Raw genomic sequence first — 12,324 nt, forward strand, 5'->3', positions numbered from 1 at the left:
GGGAGGCGGTCAAATGGATTCTTTGGTACTTGAAGGGAACTTCAAAGATATGTTTATGTTTCGGGGGAGCTGAGCCAATTTTGGAGGGTTTTACAGATGCCGATATGGCAGGTGATCTTGATGGTAGAAAGTCTACATCAGGATTTCTGTTCACCTTTGCAGAGGGGGCTATTTCATGGCAATCCAAACTACAAAAGTGTGTTGTTTTATCTACAACAGAGGCAGAGTACATTGCTGCCGCAGATGCTGGAAAGGAAATATTGTAGTTAAAACAGTTTCTCCAAGAATTGGGCCTACAGCAAAAAGCGTATAAGGTACATTGTGATAGCCAAAGTGCAATTGATTTGAGCAAGAATTCCATGTACCATTCACATACAAAATACATTGATGTCCGGTATCATTGGATATGAGAAGTGATGGAAAGGCAACTGATGAAGCTAGTGAAGATCCACACAGACAAGAATCCTTCTGACACGATGACCAAGGGTGTCACCAGAGACAAACTAGAAGTTTGCAAGCATCTGACCGGGATGGACTTCAAGTGAGAAGTTAGTTGTCCATGTGGGCGTAGAGGGGGAGAATTGTTAGCTCCATCCACTACCCATATGGTAAGGAGCCCACCATCCACATGGTATGGGTGGCACCATGTGGTAAAGGAAGCTGGTGGGGCAATACCAACTCACCAAAGGAAGGTGGTGAGGGTGGCACAACCAAGCCCACTCATGGCTGTCACTTCACCTTCTCCTCTTCTCTTGGTTATAAATTGAGATGAGTGAGGAGGGGTTGAATAGAGATATATGGGAGTGACACACTGAGCAAAGAATACACAGAGGAGAGTATAATTTGTGAGTGAGAGAGTTCTATAGAGAGTTGAGGTGTGAGTTATGTAATCTTCCTTCGGGATAATTCTATAGTGGATACCTCTCCTGTGGACGTAGGCAATTGCCACACCACGTAAATATTCTTGTGTATTGTGTGGAATTGATTTCTGGTGTCCCGTAATCCTAACACATTTCTTGTGTTTTTTTTAGGACCATTGATTCTGAATGTAGTTGACTAGAATTGTGCTTGAATACTTCTCATTGCTTTATTAAGAATTCTTCACTTTAGAAATGATGGATGCTATTTTTGGTATGCGAAATCCAAGGATTGTTTCAATTTCACTCGAATTCCTACTATTGTTAGATGATGAATTAGATTAGGTTTAATTATGGATTTGATTTTTGAAATAGTAGGGTTCAAATATATATTAGTTACAAATATTTTGTAAATGATATAGGTTAATGTCAAAAAATCCTTCGATTTAAAGGAGATAAATGGATCCTTACAACATTTTTTTTTTATTTTGTCAAGGAGAATAATTACAATCATGATAAATATTTACATAATCGAATAGACCACTAGCCTGCAATAATTAGAAAGTCTAACAAAGAGTAACCAAAATTCACCAAGCCCGACAACTAATCCATCAAGCTCAAATCCAACAACTACATACAATCAACCTCATAATGGAAGAGAAATAAACCACCACTGCAAAAGGTTTCAAACTCGTCTCTATAAAAATTAACCTGAAATCTCACATCACAAAGAGTGCTATAAAACCACTAGGCCAAATGCTTTGTGATCCTACAACAATTAAACGGATGGCTAAGATTGGGATCGAATAAAAAACTAAATTAACAAAAATTAAAACATGAATGTTTGATTTGTTATTAGGGATATATATATATAATTTCCACAATTATTTTTGTAGGATTTGTAGTACTTCAATTTTTTTCCCCACTAGGAAAAATTTGTGGAGGCGCCACTGAATTAACAATCAAGGTCCAGAAGTCTTGTTTTTATTTTGAAGAATGTAAAAAAATAATAATAATATTAACAATGAAAGGGATGAAGACATCGTCATCACATTGATCTATTATCATGAAAATATTTTAATGAATGATCACACTTATATATTACTACCTATAACTAAATTATAAGGTGCCTGGTATTTTAGTAATTAGATTGTTTACCCATATAAGTAGCAGTTAAATTTGTTGTCTATATATACGCAAACAATTTAGAACCAAAACGTACCTCAACTCTCTTCTATAACACCTCCTTTATTTGTCTCCAAATATCACATCCTTTCATGAGTTTAAGCCTAATCTTTCCCTCCCATCCTTGCAAATTATATTTTTCATGTCATTTTGATCTCTAACATAAATTCAAGAACTGCACAATCAATTTTAAATATGATTTTATGCGTATCTCGTAGTAATGTATAATCGATTTAAATTTTTATTGTATCTTTTAGCTGTAGACTTCAAGAACCAACCTGGTAAAATCTCAGAGATGTATGCACCTTAGAATTATCTCTCTAATGGAGCTTCTTCCCCTTCCGAGTATGTTCCTAATCTTCTTACTAACCTTTCATGCAGTGTTTGTCCTGTTCCTCCACTTTTCAATTAATTCAGAATATGCTTCAGCTGCTGTACATAGCAACGAGACTGATAAATTCGCATTGCTCGAGTTTAAGTCCCAAATGACTAAGATCTTCGAGGAATCTTGGCCTCATGGAATGGCTTCATCTATTTCTGTCTGCGGACTGGAGTCACATGTGGCCGTAAGCACCAGAGAGTCATAGGCTTAGATCTCAAAAGGCAGACGTTGGCAGGAAACATATCACCAGTCATTGGTAATCTCTCTTTCCTTGAACACCTTGACCTTGCGGAGAACTCACTCTATGGTGACATCCCACAAGAACTTGGTCAGTTACTCAGGCTTCAAAATTTGAACTTGAGTCATAACTTTTTGGGAGGGGAAATTCTGGTTAGTCTCTCTCATTGTTTCAAACTTGTGAATCTTGTTTTAGACCACAACTATCTTGTGGGGCAGGTTCCTCCTAAACTGGGGTCATTGTTATACCTTGAGAAACTTTATCTTAAAAGCAACAATCTCACAGGAAATATCCCAGCTTCTATTGGGAATCTCACATTTCTCCAAGAGCTATATCTATCGTTTAACAATTTAGAGGGTGAAGTTCCTGATTCAATAAGCCAACTGAGACATTTGAGACTGATTGGATGGTTAGTAAATAGTCTTTCTGGGGTGTTTCCTCCTTCACTTTACAATCTGTCATTGCTGCAACACATAGCCTTGTCTTACAACAATTTTATTGGCAACCTCAGGCCTGACTTAGGTCTTGCATTTCCAAATCTTCTTACTCTTTATTTGGGTTTCAATTACTTCATTGGCTCTATTCCAGCTTCATTGTCCAATGCTTCATATCTTCAAGAGCTTGACCTTCCCTATAATAATTTCACTGGGGGTGTACCAATGAACCTAGGAAGCCTACAAAACTTATGGTGGTTCAATGTTCGTGATAATTTGCTTGGAAGAGGTGGATATGATCATTACAAGGGTTTCATAGCTTCTATAACCAATTGCAGCATGTTACAAATGATTGATAGCGGCCTCAACCAGTTTGGAGGTATGTTGTCCTACTCGATAACCAATCTGTCAACCCAATTGACATGGCTAGATTTTGGAGGAAACATGATCAGTGGTTCAATTCCAACAGAGATTGCAAAGCTCATCAACTTGGATACATTGATCATGACTAACAATTTTCTAACAGATCACATCCCATATTCCATTGGAAAGCTTTCAAACTTGATTTATTTAGACTTATCCAAAAATCAATTTTCCGGGAATCTCCTCCCTCATGTTGGAAACCTTACTACAATTCTAGATCTTTATTTATTTAATAACATTTTAGAAAGAACCATACCTTCGAGTTTGGGCAATTGTGTGAAACTCATATCCATGGACATTTCTCAAAACAAATTCATTGGCATCATACCAAACCAACTCCTAAGTCTTCCATCCATTTCAGTACTCGTTAACTTGTCTTATAACTCCTTGAATGGCTCCTTGCCAGCAGAAGTTGGAAACTCGACCCAACTCGCGGTACTTGATGTTTCAAACAATGATTTATCTGGTGAGATTCCCGACAACCTGGGAAATTGTTAGGTCATGCAAAAACTTTATATGCAAGGCAACTTCTTTCAAGGTCCCATTCCATATTTACCTGGCCTGAAGAATATTCAATAGTTGGATCTTTCACACAACAACTTGTCAGGCTAAATTCCACAATTTTTGGCCAACTTTTCCTTCTTATTGTATTTGAATCTTTCGTATAACAACCTTGAGGGCAAGGTACCTGTTGATGGGGTATTTGGAAATGCAACCTCCATTCAAGTCCTCGGCAACATGAACCTTTGCGGGGGGATACAAGAGCTGCATTTGAAGTCCTTCCCTGTTCCAGAAACCAAGAAACACAATAAGCATTTTGCTCTCAAGTTGATTTTGGTGATTGTCAGCATTGCTTTATGCTCATTTCTGTTCTGTTTTTCACTTGCACTTTACTAGATAAAGGTCACGAATAAACATTTTCCCACATCTTCTCTTGGGAATTTCTACCAAAAGGTTTCTTATGAAGAGATCCTCAAAGCGACTAGTGGATTTGCTTCACAGAATTTAATAGGTTCCGGTAATTTTGAGACCGTCTATAAAGGAACTCTTGGCTCAGGTGATGCAGATACGACAGTTGCAGTTAAGGTACTCAACCTTCAATAGCGAGGAGCTTCCAAAAGCTTTATCAACGAATGCCAAGCCTTGAGAAATATCAGGCATCAAAACCTTGTCAAGATCCTAACTGTTTGTTCCAGTATTGATTTTGACATAAACGATTTTAAAGCTTTACTGTATCAGTTTATGCCAAATGGGAGCTTGGAGAAGTGGCTGCATCTAAAAGGTGAACATCACCGACGAAGAAGCCTAAATGTTCCCCAAAGGATTAGTATTGCAATAGATATTGCCTCAGCGTTGCATTATCTTCATCATTAGTGCCAAACACATGTGGTTCACTGTGATCTGAAGCCGAGCAATGTTCTTCTCGACAATGATATGACTACCCGTGTGAGTGATTTTGGTTTGGCAAGGGTCCTTTCAAAGTTCAACAATGAGGCCAATTTGAATCAGTTTAGCTCATTTGGGATTAAAGGAACCATTGGATATGCTGCTCCAGGTAACTTTTAGATTACTGTGTTTTACTATGTTTCGATTTTTACTACTTTTGTTGGTGAGGTGCCTTTTCTTGATAATAATAGCAAAACAGCATCCTCCATGAATCAGAAATAGGAAACTAGGAACATGGATATTGGGAATTTAAATTGCCTACACAATTACAGTGCAATTTAGCAGAATGCCTTTCAAATATCATACCATTTCTTGTATATATGAAAATGTGACATTACAATAACAGCAATAATTGAAGTTCTTGGGATTGTGCAGAATATGGAATGGGCGGTAATGTCTCGGTTGAAGGAGATTTGTATAGCTTTGGAATTCTCTTGTTGGAAATGTTCACTAGTAAAAGACCCACTAATGAACCATTCAAAGATAATTTTAACCTTCACAATTTTGTCAAACACTTGTTGCCAGATCAAGTAATGGGGATTGTGGACCAATCTGCTCTGCATAAAGCAGCGGTGGGAGAAGCTACAAATAGTGCTTCATGTTGGAATGACATAAAAAGTGAAGAGATTGAGTGCTTGATTTCTGTTTTTCAAAGTGAAGTTTCTGTTGGGGTATATCTCCTTATTGGAGTTTGAGACCCAATTGGTTTATTAAAAGAATTTTAATTTAGTTTGGTTTAGGTATAATATATTTTATATATTATATCTAATTTGTGGAGACCCAATTCAGTTTGGTAACAATTAGGATTTGATAAAACAAGTCCAAGATTTTAGATATATATATTGTTCAATAATATATTTGAGAGATAGATATTGTTTTCACCAAAAAAGGAGCGACAGCAAGTTGATTCATATTTTTCGGTGAGATAATGCCTGTGGAAAAATCAATTCAGTTGGTTAATTGGTTAAGGTGAGGATCTTCAGCTAATTGCTCTGTTTCGGCTGATTTGGGTTAATTATTTTTGGGTCTTTTACAATTCTGTTTCGAAGACTTTTGTTCATCTATTTGGTGAGGTCTGCCCGCTTATTTATTTGTGATTATTTGGAATTCACCTAAGGGTGGTTTTGTGAGACCATTCGTGTCTTGTTTGTAATCGTTTGGAAACTATTTGGTTGATAGTGAAATCAGATTTCGATCCCGTGGACGCACCTTACATTGAGGGAACCACATAAAAATTCTTGTGTTGCTTTTGATTTAATTTTTCCGCATTAGTTTTTATTCCCATTGATTGATTTACTTGTAGGGAATCATATATTTTTCCTAATAACTAATATCAGAGCTTACAGTTTATTTGAGTTTATTTATTTGTGTAAATCAATGAAGGGGAATGTAGGTCGTATGTCTAGCTTCAATGGAAGCAATTGGGTAACTTGGAAAACTAAAATGAAGGACCTATTATTTTGCAAAGATTTGTATGGACCCATTGAGGGTGATAGTGGCAAACCCGAGGGTATGAAAGATAACGAATGGAATAGGCTTAGTTGAAAAGCTGTTGGTGTTATCCGTCAATGGATTGATGACAGTGTGTTTCATCATGTTGCTACTGAAACTTCGGTACATGATTTATGAAAAAAATTAGAAGGCCTTTATGATAGGAAATTAGCTACAAATAAAACTTTTATGTTTCGTAAGTTGGTTAATTTAAAATATAAAGAGGGCAGCCCTATTCCGGAACATCTGAATGAAATAAAGAGTATTGTTAACCAACTTGCTTCTATGAAAATTATTTTTGATGATGAGTTGCAGGCTTTGATGCTACTTAGTTCTTTGCCTGAAAGTTGGGAGACTTTGGTTGTGACAGTTAGTAATTCAGCACCTGATGGAGTTGTCATAATGGACCAAGTCACTAATAGCTTGTTGAATGAAGAAACTAGAAGAAAATCAACGGGTTCCTCTCATTCGGAAGCATTTGTTGTGAGAGGCCGAAGCAAAACAAGGGAGAGGAGTAAGACTCCTCATGGTCGTGATTAAAGTCGTGACAAATCAAAAGATGGTTCTTTTTCAAAGAAAGACATTGAGTGCTATTATTGCTATGCGAAAGGGCACATGAAACGAGAATGTCGAAAGCTCAAGAACAAAGAGAAAAGGCATGACAAAAGTGTAGATAAGAATCAAGAAGACACAACAGCGGTTACTACCAATGGTGATCTCATGGTCGTTTGTGAAGATGATTGTATCAATTTTGTTGGCCAAGAGAGCAATTGGGTGATTGATTCTGGTGCTTCTTTTTATGTGACATCTTGAGTTGATTTCTTCACTACCTACATCAAAGGAGATTATGATTTTGTTCGAATGGGTAATGAAGGTTTGTCCAAGATTATTGGCATGGGTGATGTTTGCTTGGAAACAAATTTAGGCTGCAAGTTGTTGCTTAAAGATGTGAGGCATGTTCCTGACATTCGCCTCAATTTGATCTCTACCGGGAAGCTAGATGATAAAGGCTTCAACAACAAATTTGGTGATGGAATATGGAAGCTCACAAAGAGTTCTTTAGTGGTGGCTAAGTGCAAGAAGACTCATACACTTTATTCGATGCAAGGAAAAATTTGTAAAGGTGTTGTCAATGCACTTGAAGATGATACTTCTACCGAATTGTGGCACAAGCGGCTTGGCCATATGAGTGAAAAGGGGCTACAAGTTTTATTCAAGAAAGAGCTTCTACCTGATTTGAAAGTTACACATCTTAAAATTTGTGTTCATTGTTTGGCGGGTACACAACATAAAGTTTTTTTTTATAAAAATTTTGCTTCTAGAAAAGAAAATGTTTTGGAGTTGATTCATTCGGATGTTTGTGGTCCTTTAAAAGTTAGAACACATAGTGGAACACATAGTGGTGCACTTTATTTTGTTACTTTCATTGATGATTATTCAAGGAAAGTTTGGGTTTTTCTACTAAAAACTAAAGATCAAGTTCTAAAAGTATTTAAGCATTTTCAGGCCATGGTTGAAAGAGAAACAAGGTAGAAATTGAAGTGCATCCGATCAGACAATGGTGGGGAATACATTGGGCCATTTGATAAGTATTGTCGCAGCCAAGGTATTCGACACTAAAAGACAGTTAAGAAGACTCCTCAACAAAATGGCGTTGCTGAGAGGATAAACCGCACCATTGTGGAAAGAACAAGGTGTTTGCTTTCATAAGCTAAATTGCCAAGATCATTTTGGGGTGAGGCAATGAGGACAGTGGTTGACGTGATCGATTTGTCTCCTTCCTATCCTGTGAATGGTGATTTCCAGAAAGAGTTTGGACCGGAAAAGATGTGTCTTATGAGCACTTGAGAGTGTTTGGTTGCCGAGCTTTTGTTCATATTCCAAAGGATGAGAGGTCCAAGCTTGATAGTAAGTCAAGACAATGTATTTTTTTTTGGCTATGGACATGATGAATTTGGTTATAGATTGTGGGATCCGGTCGACAAGAAAGTCATTCGAAGCCGTGATGTTGTGTTTCTTGAAGACCAAACAATTGAAGATTTTGGCAAAGGTGATCAACCGGAGCCAAAAAGTAGTGATCTCATTGACATGGATCGATCTCCTTCATCTTCGGTGGATAATGAAAATAGGGGAGATGTGCAGCCACCTATTGAAGATGTGGAGAATGATGCTAATCTTAATAAAGTTGAGCCAGAAATTAAGGAAGAGCATCCAACTCAAGAACTGCCACCACAACTTGAGTTGAGAAAATCTACAAGAGATCGACAACCTTCAAGAAAGTATCCTCCCAATGAATTTGTATTGATATTTTATCAAGGAGAGCCCGAGAGCTACTAAGAAGCAATTGAGCATACAAAGAAAGGTGATTGGAAAAAAAGCCATGGACGAGGAGATGAATTCCTTGCTTGAAAACCAGACTTATGATTTAGTGAAGTTGCCTAAAGGGAGGAAAATTCTGAAAAATAAGTGGGTTTTCAAATTGAAGAATGATGGCAAGAATCTGAGGTACAAAGCACGTCTTGTTGTGAAAGGCTTTGGGCAAAAGAAAGATATTGACTTTGATGAGATTTTGTCGCTAGTTATGAAGATGTCTTCTACTCGGGTTGTACATGGCATGGCTTGAAGTTGAGTAACTTGATGTGAAGACCGCATTTCTTCACAGTGATCTTGAAGAAGAAATTTACATGGAGCAACTAGAAGGTTTTGTAGAAAAAGGGAAAAAGAAATTTGTTTATAAATTGAAGAAAAGTTTGTATGGCCTCAAGCAAGCCCCGGGGCAATGGTACAAAAAATTTGACTCTTTCATGATGAATAATGGTTTTTCTAAAACCACTTCGGACCATTGTGTGTTTGTGAAAAAAATTTCGAATGATAAATTTATTATTCTTTTGCTTTATATTGATTACATGTTAATTTTGGGTCAAGATTCTACCATAATTAATAGGTTGAAATTGGAGTTGAGCAAGTCTTTTGCTATGAAAGATTTGGGACCAGCAAAGCAAATACTTGGTATGAAAATTGTTCGTGATCGCAAAGAGGGGCTGATTTGGTTGTCTCAAGAAAGCTACATTGAGAAAGTTCTTGAGAGGTTTAACATGAATAAAGTAAAGCCGGTTGGTTGTCCACTTGCAGGTCACTTCAAGCTTAGTTCGAATCAATGTCCTACAAGTGACAGAGACAAAGAAGAGATGTTGAAAATTCCTTATGCTTTAGCAGTTGGTTCTTTGATGTACACCATGGTTTGTACAAGGCCGAATATTGCTCACGCCGTTAGTGTGGTGAGTCGTTTTCTCTCTAATCCGAGTAAAGAACATTGGGCAGCGGTAAAATGGATTCTAAGGTGTTTTCGAGGGACTTCGAAGGTGTGTTTGTGTTTTGGGGATGGTAAGCCGATGCTTGATGGGTTCACGGATTCTGATATGGCCGGTGATGTTGATTCTAGGAAATCTACTTCGAGGTATTTGATGACATTTGCAGGGGGAGCTGTGGCATGGCAATCCAAATTACAAAAATGTGTTGCTCTCTCAACTACCGAAGCTGAATTTATTGCCATTACGGAAGCTTGCAAAGAAGAGTTATGGTTGAAGAAATTTTTGCAAGAGTTGGATTTGAAACAAGAAAAGTATGTGCTTTATTGTGATAGTCAAAATGCTATTCATTTGAGTAAAAATTTTACTTTTCATTCAAGATCGAAACACATTGATGTGAGATACCATTGGATTCGTGATGTGTTATATTTGAAATTGTTGCAACTCGAAAAGATTCACACGGATGATAATATTTCAGATATGTTGACTAAGACTTTATCAAGGGACAAACATTTGAAGTGTCGAACTTTGGCGGGTATGGTTGATGTCTCCACCTAAGTCGATAGGGGGAGAATTATTGGGGTAAATCTCCTTATTGGAGTTTGAGACCCAATTGGTTTGTTAAAAGAATTTTAATTTGGTTTGGTTTAGGTATAATATATTTTATATATTATATCAAATTTGTGGAGACCCAATTCAGTTTGGTAACAATTAGGGTTTGATAAAACAAGTCCAAGATTTTAGATATATATATTGTTCAATAATATATTTGAGAGATAGATATTGTTTTCACCAAAAAAAGGAGCGGCAACAAGTTGATTCATATTTTTTGGTGAGATAGTGCCTGTGGAAAAATCAATTCAGTTGGTTAATTGGTTAAGGTGAGGATCTTCGGTTAATTACTCTGTTTCGGCTGATTTGGGTTAATTATTTTTGGGTCTTCTACAATTCTGTTTCGAAGACTTTTGTTCATCTATTTGGTGAGGGCTTTCATCTTATTTATTTGTGATTATTTGGAATCCACCTAAGGGTGGTTTTGTGAGACCATTCGTGTCTCGTTTGTAATCGTTTGGAAACTATTTGGTTGATAGTAGAATCGGATTTCGATCCCGCGGACGTACCTTACATTGAGAGAACCATGTAAAAATTCTTCTGTTGCTTTTGATTTAATTTTTCCACATTAGTTTTTATTCCCATTGATTAATTTACTTGTGGGGAATCATATATTTTTCCTAACAATTTCATGTTCAGCAGAAGTGCCACAAAACAGAATGGACACGAAGCAAGTTTTGAGGGAATTGCTTTATGTCAAGGACATATATCTTCGAATTAGAATGGTTAGGAATGCAAATCGACAGCCTCAATAACATTTTAAATGTTTGGTATTGTGGGGATATATTTTCTGAGTACCAACACGTGGCAAGGTGACGCCGACGTGTCAACCGAGGTACCACGTGTCTTGGTCGTTATGCCGAGGTCATCTTGGTTAGGCCGAAGTTATCTCCGAAGATATCAGAATCTGAGATAAAGCGGATAAAGAACAAGAGTCCTAGAATGGGAGAAGACTTCAGTTTGGGTAAAGATAAGACTCTTAGAGAGTTTATCCTAAATCCTACTGGGAGTCCAAGATTAGCAGTAATCCTGAGTCCATTGGAGTTAGGCTTTCATTGGGACTAGGATTGAATTGGCTATAAAAGAGAGGCACCCCCATGGGTCTAAGGTATGCTTTTTATGCTCAAGCTAGAAAGTTTAGCACTATTGATTATCTTCGAGAGATATTGAGTATTGACTTGATCGTCGGAGTACCCCCGGGTGGCGAACCACCACCGGAGTCTTCTCTTTCTGTTGCAGGTTAGTCAGGTGCCATCTATTCTACCAGTGCTCTCCAGCTGGATACTAAGATTGCAGTGTGGTCAGAAAATCACCCACACAATTTAGCGCCGTCTGTGGGAAAGAAAGGAGAATAGATGGCCATCATTGTACAAGATCAACGTATCCAAAACGACGAGTTTAGCAAAGATGGAGAATGTGTCGACATAAATGGACTGAAGATCTTCCAGAAGAGACGCAAAGACAGGGGGCATGAGTGCTCCTAAGGAGATGACATTCAAGTATAGAAGAGCTCAGCCCAAGTGAGCAGATCCCGGATTCCAGATCCTAGATCCCGGATCCCAGAAGACAAGATCTCGGCCTAAATAAGTAGGTCCAAGAAGGCAAGACCTCAGCCTAAGTGAGCAAATCCCGGATTCCAGATCCCGGATCCCGGATCCCAGAAGGAATGATCTCGGCCTAGATGAGTAGGTCCGAGAAGACAAGAGCTCAGCCTAAGTGAGCAGATCTCGGATTCCAGATCCTGGATCCCGGATCCCAGAAGCCATGATCTCGGCCCAGATGAGTAGGTCCGAGAAGAAAAGAGCTCAACCTGAGAAAGCAGATCCAAGATTCCAGCAGACAAGACCTCGACACTTAAGCCCGAGAAGAGAAGAGCTCAGTGAGCAGATCTCAGATCTCAGAAGATAAAAAAAAAAAAACATACAAGGTCAGACTGCAGTTAGCCAGG

The 12,324-nt window shown here is 37.9% G+C and overlaps 1 pseudogene; it reads left to right on the forward strand.

Moving 5' to 3' along the window:
• Nucleotides 1–416: 416 nt before the first annotated feature.
• LOC114302771 (putative LRR receptor-like serine/threonine-protein kinase At3g47570) lies at nt 417–5,660 on the forward strand (annotated as a pseudogene).
• Nucleotides 5,661–12,324: the final 6,664 nt, after the last annotated feature.

The sequence above is a fragment of the Camellia sinensis genome, chromosome 14, assembly GCF_055761805.1.
Source record: "Camellia sinensis isolate YWXY chromosome 14, ASM5576180v1, whole genome shotgun sequence".
Taxonomy (NCBI): domain Eukaryota; kingdom Viridiplantae; phylum Streptophyta; class Magnoliopsida; order Ericales; family Theaceae; genus Camellia; species Camellia sinensis.